The 20,264-nt window shown below is 32.9% G+C and overlaps 1 protein-coding gene across 21 annotated transcripts in view; it reads left to right on the top strand.

Moving 5' to 3' along the window:
* Positions 1-20,264, top strand: part of LINGO2 (leucine rich repeat and Ig domain containing 2) — a 1,288,153-nt gene that overhangs the window by 184,814 nt on the left and 1,083,075 nt on the right. For 18 of the 21 annotated variants that reach the window (XR_012484577.1, XR_012484578.1, XR_012484580.1 and 15 more), the window contains one exon: positions 17,575-17,671. The exons of the other annotated variants lie outside the window; for them this stretch is intronic. The gene's annotated coding sequence lies outside the window, so the exon portion shown is untranslated. The remainder of the gene's footprint in view (positions 1-17,574; positions 17,672-20,264) is intronic. 21 annotated transcript variants of the gene reach the window in all.

Here is a 20,264-nt window from a genome sequence, read left to right as displayed (position 1 = left end):
TTCCTGTCATTACCATCTTGATTGCATCCCACACATTTTGATATGATGTCTCATTATTGTCATTCTCTTGGTGAAATTATTAATTGTATCCATGATTTGCTGTTTCATCCAATCGTTCTTTCCATTAGTTTCCAATTATTTTTTGGTCTATTTTCCCCTGGCTTTTATTGAATGTAATTTTTATTGCATTGTGATCTGAAGAGTATACATTTACAATTTCTGCCTTTCTGTCTTTGAATTTGAGGTCTTTGCATCCTAATATATGGTCAAATTTTTATGTGTTCCATGAACTACCGAAAAGAAAGTGTACTCTTTTCTGTCTCCATTCAGTTTTTTCCAAAGATCTATCATACCTAACTTTTCTAGTGTTCTCTTTACCTCTTTAACTTCTTTTTAATTTATTTTTTGGTTTGATTTATCTAGTTCTGAGAGTGCAAGATTGAGATCTTCCACTTTAAGGTTTTGCTGCCTATTTCTTCTTGCAGCTCTCTTAACTTCTTCTTAAGGAATTTAGATGCTATATCACTTGGTGCATATATGTTTACTATTGATATTGCTTCATTGTCTATGCTAACCTTTAGCAAGATATAGTTTTCTTCCTTATCTCTTTTAATTAGATCAATTTTTGCTTTTGCTTGATCTGAGATAATTTGTGAACTGGAAAAGGTAAAAATTCCAAGGAAAGCAGAATTTAAGAATTGGACAAAGAAAATAATTCTTTAAAAAAAATTGGTGAAATGGAAAAAAAATTCCATAGAACAAAAAACTCATTGGACAAATACAAAAAATAAAAATAAAGCAGTAAATGAAGAAAATAATTCATTAAAAATCAGAATTGAACAAATGGAAATGAATGACTCAGGGAGACACCAAGAATCAGTCAAGCAAACCAAAAAAAGTCAAAAAAAAATAGAAAAAAAGTAAAATATCTACTTGGGAAAAACAACAGACCTGGAAAAAACGTCTAGAAGAGATAACTTAAAATAATCCCTGAAACTAACAATGAAAAAAAGAGTCTATACACTATTTTTTCAGGAAATCATCAAAGAGAACTACCCAGATGTTATAGAAACAGAAGGTAAAATAGACATTGAAATAATTCTTCAATCACTTACTGAGTTATCAAAACCAAAAGTCCAAGAAATATTGTGGCTAAATTCCAGAACTATCAGACCAAGAAAAAAAAAATTACAAGCAGCCAAAATACTGAGAAGTTACAATAAAGATCACTCAGGATCTAAAAGCTTCAACATTAAAGGTTTGAAGGGCCTAGAATCTGATATTCTGAAAGGCAAAAAAAAAAAATCTTTGTATGCAGACAAGAATAACTTACCCAGACAAACTGAAGATGGATATTCAATTAAATAAATGAATTCATTTTATTCCTGATTAAAAAAAAAAAAAAAAAAAAAAAAATCTAAACAAAAAGTTTATCCTCCAAATATAGGACTCAAGAAAAGTATAAAAAAGTAAAAAGAACTCTTGAGAACTATATTTCAGGTATGGGTATACATAAAAAAAAAAAGTTCACTTGAAGCATAGTAGATTCTGCTCCAGCCTTTTACCTTTACTCTGTAAGTATCTCCCTGCTTTCAATGTGTTTCCTATAAGCAACATATTGTAGATTCTGGCTTTTAATCCAGTCCGCTATCTGCCTCTGCTTTATGAAGGAGTTTACCCCATTCACATGTATGGTTAAAACTAATTCTGTATTTCCTGCCATCTTAATTATTTCCAAATTATGCTTTTCCCTTTCCTTTCCCCCTTACCCTTCTCCCCATTATGAGACTTATGAACACCACTTGCCGCACACATCCCTCCCTCTTTACAATCCTTCCCTCTTCCTTGAAATGCCTCCCCTTTTCTTAAACCTTTTCCTTACTATTTCTGTATTCCCTTTTATTTACCCTACTACTTCCCTTTTTGCTTTTCTCCTCCCACTTTTCAATGGATTAAACAAAGTTTCTATGTAAACCAAATATGTCTAATATTTCTCTTTGAGCCAAATCTTATGAGAGTAAATTCACACTAATTTCATCCCCCTCCCTTCATTCTCTCTGATATAATAGGTTTCCTTTGCCACTCAGTGAGATGTAATTTCCCTCTTTTTACTTCCACTTTTCCCTTTTTCTGGTACAATTTTCTTTCCACCTCTAGTTTCTCTTTTATAACAGTAAAACCAAATGATACATTTATTCTTTATGTATACCCATAACTGAAATATAGTTCTCAAGAGTTCTTTTTACTTTTTTATACTTTTCTTGAGTCCTATATTTGGAGGATAAACTTTGTTTTAGCTCTTTTTTTTTTTTTTAATCAGGAATAAATGGAATTCATTTATTTCATTGAATGTCCATCTTCAGTTTGGTTGGCTAAGTTATTCTTGTCTGCATACAAAGATTTTTTTTTTTTTGCCTTTCAGAATATCAGATTCTAGGCCCTTCAAACCTTTAATGTTGAAGCTTTTAGATCCTGAGTGATCTTTATTGTAACTTCTCAGTATTTTGGCTGCTTGTAATTTTTTTTTTCTTGGTCTGATAGTTCTGGAATTTAACCACAATATTTCTTGGACTTTTGATTTTGATAATTCAGTAAGTGATTGAAGAATTATTTCAATGTCTATTTTACCTTCTGTTTCTATAACATCTGGGTAGTTCTCTTTGATGATTTCCTGAAAAAATAGTGTATAGGCTCTTTTTTTCATCATTAGTTTCAGGGATTATTTTAAGTTATCTCTTCTAGATGTTTTTTCCAGGTCTGTTGTTTTCCCAAGTAGATATTTAACTTTTTTTCTATTTTTTTCACTTTTTTTGGTTTGCTTGACTGATTCTTGGTGTCTCCCTGAGTCATTCATTTCCATTTGTTCAATTCTGATTTTTTAATGAATTATTATTTTCTTCATTTACTGCTTTTATTTTTATTTTTTTGTATTTGTCCAATTGAGTTTTTAAATGAGTTTTTTGTTCTATGGAATTTTTTTTCCATTTCACTAATTTTTTAAAAAATAATTATTTTCTTTGTCCAATTCTTAAATTCTGCTTTCTTTGGAATTTTTATCTTTTCCAGTTCACAAATTCTGTTTTCCTGGGAGTTGTTCATCTTTTCCAAATCACAAATTCTGTTTTTCAGTGAGTTGATTTCTTCATCCACTCATTATTTTTTACATTTTAAAATTATAGCTTTTTATTTACAAGATATATGCACTGGTAATTTTTCAGCATTTACAATTGCAAAACCTTTATTTGTTCACCTGCCATTTTTTATTTCCTTCACAGGTTAATTGTACACTATTTCCAAGTCCAATTCTTCTTGGTTAGTGAAATAACTGTATGGAGATGTATACATATATTGTATTTAACATACACTTTAAACATTTTTAACATGGATTGGTCTACCTGCCATCTGGGGAAGGGGGTGGGGGGAAGGAGAAGAAAAATTGGAGCACAAAAATAGAGGTATTGGGAAGTCTATGTAGATCCACTCAATCTTTTTTTTTTTTTAATTTAATTTAATTTTTATTTATATATTTAGTTTTTGTTTTTGTTTTTGTTTTTCCCACTCAATCTTTTAATGAGTAACTTGACTTGCAAAGATTTCCTTTTCATTCACACTTTTTCTTCTGGCTCTCTTTTAAGATCCTTTTTAATTTCTTCTATCAGAGTCTTGTGTGATGAGATGAGGTCATATCCACCTCGGATCTAGAGACAAAGTGTTTTTATTCACTTTGGGATTTGAAGTCTGCTCTCTTTCTGTATAGAAGCTATCAGTAGTTAGAGTCTGTTTTGCCTTCTTGCTCATTTTGAGAAAAAAACAAAGAAACAAAAAAAAAAAACCAACAAAACAATAAAAATGATTCAGTCTACTTATGAGTAGCAGTGAGGCATTTCCAATTTGTCTCTGCAGTGGGCAGTGAAGGGACAGTGGGACAGCACCCACTGGCTGCACTGGGATTAGCAGTTTGCTGAAATCAGCAACAATGGAAAGGCAGCCCCTAGGGCTGCCCTGGGACCAACAACTGTGGCTGCACTTGGATCACACTGAGCCACTTTAGGTGTTGGGTGGATGTGGCCAGGTACTGAGAGACTCTAGTGTTTTCAGGTTATACTGTTTGTAGTTTCTCTTCTGATCTACTTTATTTTTGTATAAAGTGTTTTGTAGTTTTGCTTATATGGTTCCTGACTTTTGCTTGTAAATAGATTCCCAAATATTCTGTACTATAGATAGTTATTTTTAAAGGAATTTCTCTTTATATGTCATGCTATTGGATTTTGTTAGTGATGTGTAAAAAATGTTGATGGTTTATGTGGATTTATTTTATATCCTGCAACTATGCTAAAGATGTGAATTACTTTTAATCATTTTAGTTGATTATCTAGCGTTCTCTAAGTATAACAACATATCATCTACAAAGAATGATAATTTGGTTTTTTCATTACCTACTCTAATTACTTTAATCTATTTTCTTCTCTTATTGCCAAGGCTATCATTTTTAATACAATATTGAATAGTGATGCTGATAGTGGGCAAGCTTGCTTCACCCCTGATCTTACTGGGAATGGTTCCATTTTATCCCCATTACATATGATGCTTGCTGATGGCTTTAAATAGATGCTACTGCATATTTTTAAAGTCCTTTTATTCCTATACTCTCTAATATTTTTCCTAGGAATGGGTGTTGGGTTTTATCAAATGCATCTATTGAGATAATCATATGATTTTTGTTATTTTGGTTATTTATATAGTCATTGATGACAATAGTTTTCCTAATATTGAAACATCTTTTATTCCTGGTATAAATTCTAATTGGACATAGTGCATTATCTGGGGGATGATTTGCTATAATCCTTTGCTAATATTTTATTTTAGATTTTTGCATCAATATTTGTTAGGATTACTAGGTGCTAACTCGGTTGTCTAATTTAGTATGGCACTTAACAATTCTTTAAGTCAGAGTTCACACCTTTATTTCAAAGCTTTAAAGGAGTTTATACCTTTAAAAGGAGCTTGCTCATTGGTCAGGAAGGAGTTCCCACAAGCCCCTGGAGTACCCACAAGCCCATTCTCTGGGAGGATAAAAAGAGGCAACATAGAGTCTGGAAGAAGAGAGTCTGGAAGGGTCAGTCTGGATTGGATTAATGACAAGACTTCCCAGGAGAACTTCAGGGAAGCTCGAGTAGATTCAGAGCCAGGATTCTGGAAGAAGAAGAAGAGGATTCAAGATTCTACTTTCACTCTGGCTGGAGGCTCCAGAAGTCTCCCAAGAAACCTGCTCACAGAGAAAAGGATTAACAGAAAAGAAACCTCCTCCCAGAGAAGGATTATAATTGAGAGATGACAGAACTCTACATTTTGGCACCTAATGTGGGGCAAGAACTTTTGCTTATCCTGACTCTGGCTGATTCTGAGCCCTTCAGAGTGGGCTAGCCTGGACTTAAGAAATATCAATTAGGGAGATAGGTCTATAATTTTCTTTCTATCTTTTAATCTTATATGGTTTAGGTATCAGAACCATATCTGTGTCATAAAAAGTGGTAGAATTCCTTCAATCCTTATTTTTTTTCAAATAGTTTATATAGTATTAGATTTAATAGCTCTTTAAATATGCAGTAAAATCCACATGTAAATCCATCTGCTCCTGGGGAATTTTTCTTAGGGAGTTGATTAATATCTTATTCTATTTGTTTTTCTAAAATGGAACTATGTAATTTATTTCCTCTTCTGTTAATGTAAGCAATCTATATTTTTGTACACATTCCTCTATTTCACTTAGGTTGTCAAATTTGTGGGCATAAAGCTGGGCAAAGCACCTTCTAATTATGGCTCTAATTTCCTCTTGATTGGTGAAATGTTCTCCCTTTTCATTTTTGAGACTAACAATTTGATTTTCCTCTTTCCTTTTTCTAATCAAATTAACTAAAGGTTTATCCATTTTGTTGTTTTATTCCCCTAGAACCAATTCTTAGGTTTTTTATTAATTCAGTCATTTTGTTCAATGTTATTAATATCTCATTTCATATTTAGAATTTCGAGTTTGTAGTTTATTAGAAGTTTTTAATTTGTTCCTTTTTTAGCTTTTTTAGTTGCAAGCCAAATTCATTGATGTTTTCTTTATTTTATGCAAGTAAGCATCTAGATATATAAGTTTCCCCCTTATTACCACTTTGCCTTCATCCCACAAATTTTGTTATGTTACCTCATTATTGTCATTCTAGTGGATGAAATTATTGATTGTGTCTATGATTTGCCATTTAATCCATTTTTTCATCCATTCATTCTTTAGGATATGGTTATTTAGTTTCCAAATTTTTAATCTCTGGCCTTTTATTGTATATACTTTTTATTGCCTTGTGATTTGTGGATTTACTATTTCTGCCTTTCTGCATTTGATTTTGATGTCTTTATGTCCTAATATGTGGTCAATTTTGTATAGACTCCATGAACTGCCAAGAAGAAAGTGTACTCCTTTCTGTCTCCATTCAATTTTATCTGAAGATTTATCATACCTAATTTTTCTTGTACTCTACCTCTTTTTTATTATAGCTTTTTATTGACAAGATATATGCATGGGTAATTTTTCAGCATTGATCCTTCCAAAAACTTCTGTTCCAATTTTTCCCCTCCTCCACTTCACCCTCTCCCCTAGATGGCAGATAGACCAATAAATGTTAAATATATCAAAATGTATGTTAAATACAATATATGCATAGAAATCCATACAGTTATTTTGCTGCACAAGAAAAATCAGACTTAAGAAATAAGGTAAAAATAACCTAAGAAGGAAATAAAAAATGCAAGCAGACAAAAACAGAGGGAGTAAAATGCTATCTTGGAGTCCGTACTCATATCTCATAGTTCTTTCACTGGGTGTAGCTGGTTCTCTTCATTATTGCACAAATGGAACTGATTTAGTTCATCTCATTGTTGAAGAATGTCCATCACAATTGAACATCATAAAATATTGTTGTTGAAGTATATAATGATCTCTTGGTCCTGATCATTTCATTCAGCATCAGTTGATGTAAGTCTCTCTCCAGGGCTTTCTAAAATCTCCTATTGGTCATTTCTTACAGAACAACAATATTCCATAACATTTATATATCACAATTTATTCAGCCATCCTCCAATTGATGGGCATCCATTCAATTTCCAATTTCTAGCCACTATGAAGAGGGCTGCCACAAACATTTTTGCACATACAGGTCCCTTTCCCTTCTTTAAACTCTCTTTGGGATATAAGGCAAGTAGTAACACTGCTGGGTCAAAGGGTATGCACAGTTTGACCACTTTTTGAGCATATTTCCAAATTACTCTCCAGAATTGAATTGTTGGATTCATTTACAATTACATCAATAGTGTCCTAATTTTCCCACATCTCCTCCAACATTGAGCATTATATTTTCCTGTCATCCTAGCCAAACTGGCAGGTGTGTAGTGGTATCTTAGAGTTATCTTAATTTGTATTTCTTTGATTAATAATGATTTGGAGCATCTTTTCATATAGATAGAAATAGTTTCCATTTCTTCATCAAAAAATTGTCTGTTCATATTGTTTGACCATTTATCAATTGGAGAATGGCTTGTTTTCTTCTTATAAATTATAGTCATTTCTTTATATATTTTACAAATGAGGCCTTTATCAGAACCTTTGACTGTAAAACTGTTTTCCCAGTTTATTGCTTCCCTTGTAATATTGTCTTCATTAGTTTTGTTTGTACAAAAGCTTTTTAATTTGATATAATCAAAATTTTCTATTTTGTGATCAATAATGATCTTTAGTTCTTCTCTACTAACAGATTCCTTCCTCCTTCACAGGTCTGAGAGGTAAACCACTTTATGTTCTTCTAATTTATTTATAATCTCATTCTTTATGTCTAGATCATGACCCCATTTTAGCCTTATCTTAGTGTACAGTGTTAAGTGTGAGTCAGTACCTAATTTCTGCCATGATAATTTCTAATTTTCCCAGGAGTTTTTGTCAAACAATGAATTCTTATCCCAAAACTGGGGTCTCTGGGTTTGTCAAACACTAGATTATTAAAGTTATTGTGGTATTTACAGAGAAACTTTGACTACCCCTGCTTTTTTTTTTTTTTAACCTCACCTGAAGCATAATAGATTCTGTTCCAGCCTTTTACCTTTATTCTGTATGTATTACCCTGCTTTAAATGTGTTTCCTGTAAATAACATATTGTAGGATTCTGGCTTTTGATCCCGTCTGCTATCTGCCTCCACTTTATGGGAGAGTTCATACCATTCACATTTATGGTTAAAACTATAATTCTGTATTTTCTGCCATCTTATTATCCCCAGATTATACTTTTCTTTCCTTTCTCCCCTTCCCCCTTCCCCAGTATTAAACTTAAGGATCCCACTTGCCTCATACAGGTCTCCTTCTTTAAAATCCCTCCAACCCCTTTTGCATCCTTCCCTTTTTCTTATACCTTGCCCTTATTTTTCTGTATTCCCTTCTATTTAGCCTACTCTTTTCCTTTTCCCCTTTCCTCTCCCACTTTTAATGAGGTGAGAGAAGTTGCTCTGTAAACCAAATATGTCTATTATTTTCTCTTTGAGCCAAATCTGATGAGAGTAAGATTCTCACAAAAGTTCTTCCCTTCCTCAATTGCTTCAGATATGATAGGTTTCCTTTGCCTCTTCGTGGGATGTAATTTTACTCTTTTTATCTCCCCTTTTCCATTTTTCTGATATAATCCACTTTCTATTTCTACTTCCTTATTTTTATATATTATACCAGTAAATACAAATTATATAAGTGTTTTATATATATATATATATATAAAACATAATGTAACAGAAATAAAGTTCTCAAGAGTTCTTTTTATCTTTTATGCTTCTCTTGAGTTTTATATTTGGAGGTCAAATTTTTTGTTTAGGTCTGTTTTTTTCACTAGGAATAAATGGAATTCACCTGTTTCATTAAATGTCATCTACTTCACTGGAAGAAAATGCTCAGCTTTGCTGGGTAGTTTATTCTTGGCTGAGTTCCAAATTCTTTTGCCTTATGGAATATCAAAATTCAGGCCCTTTAATATGGAAACTACTAGATCTTGAGTAATGCTTGTTGTGGCTCCTCGGTATTTGAATTGTTTTTTGTTTGTTTGTTTGTTTTATGTCTGCTTGTAATATTTTTCCTTAGTCAGATAGTTCTGAAATTTAGCCACAATATTCCTTGCAGTTTTTATTTTGGAGTCTCTTTCAGGTGTTCAATGAATTCTTTTAATGTCTATTTTACCTTCTGATTCTATTACATCTGGGTAGTTCTCTTTGATGATTTCCTATAAAATAGGTTCTAGGCTCCTTTTTTCATCATAATTTTCAGGAAGTCCAATAATCCTCAGATTATCTTTCCTAGCTCTATTTTCCAGGTCTGTTCTGGGTCTGCACAGTGTGTGTTGACAGCCTGCGCTTGGTCCTCTCTCTATGTGCCCAACCAAAATAGACCTTTTCAGGCGATCTTAGAAATTATCTTCTGCTGGTAATTGTTGCATTCTCAATATTCATGGATTCTGCCAGTCCAGAACTAATTTAAAGTCTGGATTTGGTAATTACCTGAGGACATGGGAAAAGATCAGAAAGAATTGTATGTTCCCTCCGCCCTTGAATTAAATTTCTTTATTAACTGAAACATATATTTATTCTGGTACATACTCTACAATTTATTTTTGCTGAGGTAAATGGGTGCTTCTAGTTAAGATGACAGTTTTATGAAATGAATGCCTAAGTTTTCTTCTGGTAGTTTATATTGGGAAAGGAGAGAGTAAAAGGAGGAAATGAATTGACCTTTATCCTTAAGGAAATACTTTTCAGAAAACCTGGATAAGGAAGCTCAATAACATCTCAGAATGTATACTTTGATATAATAGAATGACCAGTTAAAATTATAATTTCTGTAATTTCTAATAACAAAAATCATTTCAAAATGAAGCAATTTTGATTCAAGTCAGTAAGCAATTGCTGGTTTTCTACTATGATACAGAAACTTATAGGCACCAAGAATACAAAGACAAAATGGGCCTGTTCCTATTCTGAAGGCATATATTCTGCTGAGGCACTAGTACATTTCAGAATGAAAATCACAATTTTAATTTCTCACAGTCATGGAACACATTGTAGGGCTCTTATTAATTGGATCTTGGTGTCCTCTTAAATCAGGAATTTTATAAACCAAGAAGAATATGAAAAATAGGAGATTTCACTATAAGAGAGACAGATTCCAATGACATTACAAAGTTCATTTCAGTCCTTATTATAGAAACTCTTTCCAAGATGTTCTCTTTTTTGTCTTACTAATTAAAATATAAAGTAAATAACTGGATTATCTCTGGTGATTCAATACTAGAATGACTAGGACTTTATACTGTATAGCAATTTGCATTATGCAATTATGGTTACATAGAAAATCAATCTATATGGGTATTGACCTCAGGACATATGCTGGAAGTTTTGCTTTAAAATAAAAATGATCAATTTCTTTCTTTTTGTTTTGCCTCTGCTCTAAAAATTGAATGTATATGTGAAAATATACATGCTGGTTGTCTTTTGTGTGTGCAAGTTGTAGAGTAGAAGGGAGAGAAAGTTCATTTAACTGGGTTCTAAACAATGAAGTCTTACATAATTGTGTTTGAATTTTGGTAACCAATAATGAATCAAGAAGGAAAGAGGAAGAAGTATGCAATCCAGAAACAAAAACTGCTTTAAAAAAATCGTCAACCTCCTTTTCTAAATATTTTATTTTTCAACTTCTCTTCCTCCTTTTTAATCCCTTTGTAGTCTGCTCAGACAAGAAATGTCAGGTTAACTTTTCTAAGTTTTTATGTTGAAATTGCTATTAAATATTCCTGTACCACCCACCCCACCCCCAGAGACATTAGTGTTAATTTAAACAAAATCCAAGGTGAACGTACTCTGTAAGGTGCTAAAAATCTCTATTAAAAAGAATGTAATTTTTAAAAGAGAAATTTTAACTCATCCTATTCAATTAGCATTTATTTTTTTTAAAAACTATTATTTGTAATTAATTTTACTAAAAAAAAACTAAACTAAATCTGTTATTTCATCCATATAGGCAGCACTTAGAGAAGTATAAAGGAGCTTCCACAATTCAAAAAGTTGCTTATGATAATAACACATTAAATAATTTGCCCAGCATGATACTGCTAATGTTTCAAAAATGGATTTTAGACATAGGTTTTCCTGAGTCTGAAACTAGGGATCCCTCCATTGTATCATAGTTATCTCTCCTTTAAAAGAGAGAAAAATAAAAGGAGAGAGAGAGAGAGAGAGAGAGAGAGAGAGAGAGAGAGAGAGAGAGAGAGAGAGAGAGAGAGAGAGAGGTATTATATATTTGAAAATGTGATTGTGCTGTGATAGTTTGTACTTATGCTGAGAAATGGCATGGCATAATGAATGGATGATGGCCAAGTAAAGTCTCAATTTGGTTTCAGTCTCTGACTCACACTGGCTGATTAACTCAGAAAATCAAATTACTTCTCAGTTCTCTAGTCAAATTTATAAATCTATGAGATAAAGAAAAGAAGGTATCAACCTACATTGATACAAAGGGTTTCCTATTCTTATGAAAATGTTATTCTTTCTCTTCCAACTCCATTTAACTTTTTTGTGTTCTTGATACTCAAGTGGAAGTTGAAGATAAATAGATACATGAATACTTACATAGAGATGATTATTATAGATACAGATGTTAGATACTTTTATTGCCCTCCACAGTAGGCAGCTCTTCCTTAGCAAAAGCAACAATCCACAGGACTATCAGTTTGGAGCCCACTATGCTCAGGTTGTGTATATTGGCTGGAGAGTCTCTTGGAAGTTCTTGCAGGAAAATGCTGCTGCAGCTTATAATCTTTTGACTCTTAAACTGTAGTTGGGTCAAGAAAGGATTAATCTGACTGGACTGGCTTGTTTCTCTGGTTATATTGTAAATTGGAGATATGTTCCTTATGGTAAAAAATTATTTCTCTCCTTGTGATCTTTGTTACTTATCTTGGCTTCTAAAACCAATTAAGAATGAGTATTGAGGTAACATTGTAGAAACAAATGCATGTTTCTACTTAGGGAAAAATAGATAGATAGATAAACTAGTTCTTAAGTGACATTCTAGAGTAGGAATTTTTAAAACTTTTCTGTCTCATGATCCCCTGAGAAAATTTTACATGACCCTGGATAAATCAGATTTTCACTATGCACAACTATAACACTATCTATTGTAGCCTCGAGAGTGCTTGCTAAGAGGAAATAGGATTGAAGATAAAGCCTTTAGTCATAAGTCACAAATTCAAATAGGAGGAAATAATAAATGTCAGGCATGAAACAAGTGATAATTTAAATCATTGACCAGCCTTAATAAACAGCCTATAAACATTCTCTCTCTCTCTCTCTCTCTCTCTCTCTCTCTCTCTCTCTCTCTCTCTCTCTCTCTCTCTCTCTCTCTCTCTCTCTCTGTGTGTGTGTGTGTGTGTGTGTGTGTGTGTGTGTGCCAATACTTGAAATACCTAATGTTTATAATATTGATTCTATTTTTCTGTGAGAGTCAATGTGGTTTCTACTAAACTTATCTATTCTGGCCTGAATACCTGAACATCTTGTGGTTCTTAGGAGAGGAGAAATCTCAAATCAAGAATCTCTCTGTGTGCATATTAGAAAAATGGGGAGCAAACTTAGTAATTCATAGTAGAAGACATTGCTGATCAACGTCAAATGTATGCTGGCTCTGTAAAATTTGGCAAGTCACTTAATCTTTCTCAGCTCAGTTTTCTTATGTGTAAAATTAGAGGGTTAGATAAAATGCTCTCTGATATGCCTTCTTGTCCTGAAGAGAAGTATTATTTTGAATGTATGTCAGGTGCCAGTGCTTTAAATGAAACTCCATAACTTGAAATCAATATACTTTCTTTTATATGTTGTAACATTTGATGCTATTATAGATAGTTTTACATTAAAACAATAATGCACTTAGAATAAATATTCTGATGGCAACTTCTTAATAATCCTAATAATATGGAAAGAGTGATTTCCTTTTTAATATGATCTAATAACTCTCAATGTTCCTTAAATTTGGAATTATGGAAACCATAGTATTAATTTATTTGACTAATACTTATAGTTGAAATGGTTATGAATAGTACAGAGAATGGATGACATTTTCAATATTATGATCATATGCATGAAATGCAATGAAAAGAGCCCTCAGTATTAAATTATAATATATTATGTGATAATATAAATAAAGTTTCATTCCCAAGATTTATGAAGTAGCTTGAGTAAGTTTAGCCTTTCTGGAAAACTGAAGATACACAATCCTAAGCATTTTATTTCATTGTGCTTAAATATACATTAGAATAAAAATACATGCACATGCACACACACACACACACACACACACACACACACAAATCACCATTTTTCAACATTATAGACAAAAGTAATGTGTTCACAGAAAAATTGGTAGATTTCAAGGTAAGCTGTTTAAAACACCAAAGTAAGAGACTGGGTACAAATGAATGTTTCAATAGACAAACTTTTGACCCTTAGAAATAAGTGAGTCAAACACCAACTAAATAATATGTTTTCTGAATTCTTTTTTTGTGGCAATAGACTTGCATCCATTTTTAAAAATAAAATTATTGTAATCAATATCAATTTCACATACAATATCTATTTCTTATTTCCCATTGCTGATGCCTTCTTTTAGTATATATATGAAAAATACATAAGACTTTTCAGAATCAACAACTAACAGTAGAAGAAAGGTTTTTCTGCAGAATCTTTTCTTTTCTTTTCAAGAGGAAGAGGTGCTAGGAAAACAGAAATGACAGACAGCTATACAAAGGGGCAGAGATGAGCAGATTGAATGTTGTATATGGGAAATAGCAAGTAGGCTATCTTGGCTAGAACATGGAGCAGTCTAATTAGTCGTATAAGGACTTATAATATGAATTCAGTCTACAAGATAGATTGGAGCCAGATTGTGAAGGAATTTAAATGACTTCCAGAGGAGTTTGCATTTTTTCTTTTTTTGAAGGCAATATGGATCCACTGAAACTTCTCCAACTTCAGAATGATACAACAATGAGACCTGAGTTTAGGAATATCATTTGGGTAGCTTTACAGGGTGAATTAAGGAGAAGATAGCTTGGATAGAGAGAGACCAATTAGGAGGATACTATAGTAACCCAAGTGAGAGGCAATGAAGAATTTTAAATAAAGAATTGTTATGAGTAGACTAAAAAAAGTAAGGGTATGAAAGATATTGAGGAGCTAGAATTGATAAAACTTGGCAATTGGATACAGGGTGTTGAGGGTGGGGAGAAGAGTCAGAATGAAGAGAAGAAATAACTCATATGTTCTTGTAGAGTATGGGCTAGCTCCGAGTATGGGCTAGCTCCCTGCAGGGCCTTGGGGTTAGCCAGAGTCAGGATAAATTAAAGTCTTTGATCTTTAGGAAGGAAAGTGAAGGAGGCAGGCAAAATGCCAACAAGGCTTGCCAAAGATGTATCCTGGAATCTGGAGTCCAAAGTCACCTGCGTCTCTCCTTCTCATCCTGCTGCCAAGTTTCTTTGCCTCTTACCCTCCACCCTCCAATTCTTGCCTAAGATTATTTTAACGTCAAACATTCAGCAAGCACCAATAGTGAGAAGAGCCATTTATCCAAATATATGCTAATAGTCATTGTCTCAAATCAAATAGGTAATTAGTTTTAAGTGTTCAGTTGTCTGGTTCAAGCATACCTTTTTGGAGTTTCAGCCCTCTATGTCTCCTGCTTTCTTTTGTTTTAGAACACAGGTGGTCAGGCCTTCCCTGACTTCTCAGGGAGGTGAGAATCCCAAAAAGGAGATGATCACACCCTCCCTGACATCTCAGGAAAGGGGATGAAAAGACCAAAACGGAGATGATCACACACCCCCTGATTTCTCAGGAAGAGAGGTGAAAAACATCAAAGGGAAGTGGAGAGTCAAGCCAGATATTGTTAGCGGGTTTCTGGGCTGAAGAGTCTTACTGGAAACAGGTATACACAAACCCATTAGCATGGGAGGTATTGCACAAGCACATAGCAATAAAGCACAGGCAAGCAGTAATGACTCTCCCCACAGCCAGTGCAGGCTCAATGTGGTTTAACAAACATGAATTGTACATGAAAGTAGTGATATAATAAACAATATGAATCAACATGGTATTGTAAAAGTTTTCCAGAATTCCAGAAGGGTGGTACGTAACAATCACACAAAGGCCTCCTTCAGCAACCATCAGATAGTCCAAAACCAATCTATTGTCCATTATTTCACATGTCAGGGAATCCAATGATCCCTGCAAGTTTTTGAAGTCCTGAAAGAGTCTTTTTATGTGTTAGGAAATCCAATGATTCCTACAGATTTTGAAGTCTTTCAACAGTCTTATCATTTCTCAAAGAATCCAAGGATTCCTGAGGGTTTTCAAATTCTGTATCAGTCTCATTAACAATTTTTGATATCCATGAGTCAATTGCCATAACTGCCATGCTCTTTTAATGGAGGGCACAATTAGTGAAGGAACCACTGGATGTTTCTTGGGTGTTCTTCTTTGTTTCAAGGGTCTGCTCCATCTGCTCCAATGGGCAAGGTGAATATGGCTCGTTGACACCCATCTGATCCCTTCTCCATCTGTAGAGATACAAGCAAACCCTCTTCCCCAAGCAGTTAACCTGTCTGGTCCCTTCCATTCACCACTTTTTGGATCTCTATATCACCAGGAAATTATCTAAAGATTGTGGAGCTGCTCACACTGAACACTGTCCTTCCAGTGGGTTATAAAACCTGTCTGGCAGAGCAAGTGCATCTTTGTCAAAAATCAATTAGTTAATTGTATAAAGATTCAAAAAGAACACATAAAAGCAGTCAAGGCCAAAACCTAAGTTAAGACATCAATTCACAAAGTTGAAAGCTAGGAATTTCTATAATCTGGAGACTACTCTTAAACAGGAACTAGCATGATCTGATTATTCCATTTATGAACTTGGAAAGGAAGAAGAGTCTTATTCAAGCATAGTGTCTCAATATGTAAAATAAAGGTAAAGTATATGAGTAAAAATATGAATAAACAGGAAAAAAAGCTAAAAACAATAAAAAATAGTGTGGGCTGCTGAGAAAAAACCCATGACGTGAACCCAGCAAAAACGAATAGCTCCAAATGAGTCCAGTTAGGGCTCCCCCCAAAAAGACTGATTTAGACAAAAGGTCTATATGATTACCTGAATGAAATGAAGCCAGTGATACAAAATATGTATTTTAAAATAGAACTATGAAAAATAATAATTAGAATGAAAATAAGAATTGATATTAATTAATTGATAATATTAATAATTACAGGATGCAATTAACCTTACCTAAGCAATAGACTCCATGAAAATTATAATGGATCAAATAGAAAAAAAAAGTGAAGCAAGAAATATTAGAAGAAAATTAATAGGTTGGGGAAACATGTAAGTATATAATATAAAAATAACTGACCCAAAAAACAAATTAAGAGAGATAATCTAAGAATCATCAAACTACCTAAAAAAAAAAAATCTAACAAAAAAACAACATGGATTTCCCCTTATATGTTATTCTTTCTTCCTACCCTAGGAATATCAAGTAGATTTGTGGTGGTTCTTCTTTCCATTGCCACCACTTTTCTATCCCAAATCCATGCTTGGATTAAATATTAGATGTTTTGATTAGAATAGTGAACATGCAGAGGACTAAGAAGAAAATAGTCCCTGGTCAAGTTGGAGTAGTTAAGGATTACAGTTCTGAGGAAGAATGGTGTTCATAGAACTCAACTCTGATGAGGCTACACAAGAGAAGATAAGGCCCTTCTAATCCAGTACTTAAAATACAAGCTATTTATATGGGTAATGATGTTGGGGTGGACAGGGAGTTAGAAGAGTAAGAGAGAAAGAAACAAGGTTCTTTTATGCCTTGTGTCAGTCTGGTGAAGCTTATGTAACCCTTCTCAAAATAATGTTTGTTAAAGCAAAAAATAGAGAGGAAAGTAAAAATTAGTGAAAAATGAAATGAAGGGCCCAAATTCATTGGAACCTCAGTTGAAGAACACATGAATTATAGATTTCCTTTGTTTCTGTTTATCTATTGGTCTCTCTTTGTTTCTAAGAATGACTCATTATCTCTTTCCTCTGCATTTCTCTTTCTCTATTTTTTGTCTCTCAGTCTGGTTCTCTCTGTTTTATGTAGTTCTGTTCCATTATTCTTTTTGGTGGGCCCACAGGGACTGAGTTTGGATGGAATCTTTCACATCTCCATTTCTGTGGTTATTTTCTCATGATCATGGACTAACAAACATTACAATCAATACTCAGACCCAGATCTTCTGAATTACATTCTTTCCAATAGTTATATTGGCTATTTAATAAGTCTAATCAAGATCTACTTCAATTTGTTACAATAACTAGGGGGAAATAGAGTTAAATGGGATATGTCATAGAAAATTTGAGACAATCACAATTTGAGAGAGCTAAGATTTTGCTTCAAAAAAGAAAAAAAATATTTATTTTCTTTTCTTTAGGAAATTCTTTAGAGATGGTTTCAAGATTTAGAACTGCCTTACTTGGATTCTAGACATAACTTGGGACTATTACTGACGTTGGTCAACTTATGCTATGGTAAGACAAATGACTTGTAATGTTTGTTTTATTCTTTATAGTGCTGGGAGAAATTGATGGGTTTTCTTACTTTTATGTATGGCTTATTTCTCATAGCAATCATAAAAATTACCATGCATAGTAACATGATAGTTTTACCAAGTTTTTCTTTTAAATTTCAAAATAGGAAGGGAAGGGTAAAAAAAAAAAAAAAAAAAAAAACATTTATTTTCCAAAATGTGAGAAATTTTCTGTTGAGAAAATCATTTAGGGTAACTAATGAAGACCTTATATATTAATTTTGTTTAGATTTAAGAATTTCCTGAAAGTAGGTGATTAATTTTTACTAATATACCATTAGTTTCCCATCTCTTATTTAAAATTCTTTTTTTTCCTAAATGTAAGTCTCTAGGCTGAAAGGTATTTAATTGATTTATAATGACTTGCTAGCTTCTTAACCCTTACAAGGGCTTTGAAGAAAAATGTGTTACCTTAAAATATGCGTTAAATTGAAGGAATGTATCTATGCATGCATATGTGAATCAATATACCTTGGTATATACATGTATGGCTGTATATACACATGAAGCAAACATAGGTGTACATATGTATATATATATATATATATATATATATATATATATATATATTTAAGTATCTGTATGTATATATAATGAGACACATAGAGCAAATGGGGGAAAAGGAAAGAAGAAAGGAAAGATAGAATAAGGGAAAGAAGGAAGGAAGTTTATTCGTTGGACTTTTGTTAACAGCAATAGATCTTTGAAATTGTTGACAGCTTTTTCAAATATTTTCCCCTTTCTTTTACTTGAGCCTACAGTTTTTTGTCTCTGCTTGTTTTTTTTTTTTTCCAGAAGAAGGTTATGTATGCCTGGGGTGTGAGGGGAAAGATGGACAGTATTTGGGTTGTATTTATCAGCTTGTTGTTTGGTAACTGCCTGCATTATCATCATCATCATCATTATTGTTATTATTTTTATTATTATTATTATTAGTTTTCTGTAGATGAAAATATGAAGTTAGAATATTTAATCTGAGACATTGTCATTCATGGATTGTCATGCAAGATAATTATTCTTATTTATGTGAAACAGATGAGCAAATATTCCAGAATAGTGACCTAAAACTTCAGGAAGTCCCACTTTATTTAAGGAATTATGGTCAAAATTTCCTACGCAGTCTCCCCACCTTTTCATTGACTGTCCCTCATCCTTGGAATTATCTTCTTCCATACATCTACCATTTGTACTCTCTCTTCCTTTAAGATATGATTCAAATCCTGTCATCTTGAGGGACCTTCCTAAGTTCTTGCCTCCCTTCAATTACTTTCTCTCTGAGAATGCTTTTTACTGTATCTCTATCTCTATATATCTAGATAGATAGATAAAAATATTTTATATACAAAATACATAGTTATTTAAATGCTGTCTCCTTCACTTGAATATGAACTAGTTGAAGTGAGGGACCATATTTTGACTTTTCTTTATGTATCCAGCCCTTAGTACTTTCCTTGGCCCATAAAAGGAACTTAATACTTGCAAGCATACTTACTTCATTTAAAGAAAATTGATAAAACTAAATACCAAAAAAAGTTTGTAATTCATCAGCCTCTCCATTCTTTCCTTTTATCTGGTTTCTATAATTCTGGTTTGAGCATTCATATATTCATTATGATTTTCTGTGAAGCAGTTATCAAGTGACTATTTGCTTGCAGTGGCTGAAAATTTCTTTGTCAGCTATATTTCTGTGGCAATAGGTGCCACTAGCAATCAAAGTATAAATTTTTAATGTTCTAGATTTTAAAACTGAAATCTAACTTTTCATTGCAAGAGTTAGGAGAAACCTATAATGGTTATGTTCCAGTATTTGTACTCATATTTTATGGGGAAGCAAATTTTTTTTAATTGATTTCATAATTATATATGTGTGTATATAAATTATATATATGCAGATATATATATATATACATATATATTTTTTGACATTACATATGCATGGGTAATTTTTTTTGCAACATTATCCTTTGTATTCACTTTTCAAAATTTTTCCCTCTCTCCCTCCACTCAATCCCCTAGATGACAGGCAATCCCATACATGTTAAATGTGTTACAGTATATCCTAGATACAATATATGTATGTAAAATCAAATTTCTTGTTGCATGATAAGAATTGGATTCCAAAGATATAAGTAATCTGGGTAGAAAGATAATAGTGCAAACAGTTTACACTCAATTCCCAGTGTTCCTTCTCTGGGTGTAGCTGTTTCTGTCCATCATTGATCAACTGGAACTGAATTAGATCTTCTCTATGTTGAAGATATCCACTTCAATCAGAATATATCTTTATACAGTATCGTTGTTGAAGTGTATAGTGATTTTCTGGTTCTACACATTTCACTCAGCATCAGTTCATGTAAGTCTCTCCAAGCCTCTCTGTATTCATCCTGCTGGTCATTTCTTACAGAGCAATAATATTCCATAACCTTCATATACCACAATTTACCCAACCATTCTCCAATTAATGGACATCCATTCAACTTCCAGTTTCTAGCTACAACAAAAAGAGCTGCCACAAACATTTTGGCACATACAGC

Source organism: Sminthopsis crassicaudata, chromosome 1, assembly GCF_048593235.1.
Source record: "Sminthopsis crassicaudata isolate SCR6 chromosome 1, ASM4859323v1, whole genome shotgun sequence".
Lineage (NCBI taxonomy): Eukaryota > Metazoa > Chordata > Mammalia > Dasyuromorphia > Dasyuridae > Sminthopsis > Sminthopsis crassicaudata.
This window is presented reverse-complemented; position numbering and strand designations above follow the sequence as displayed.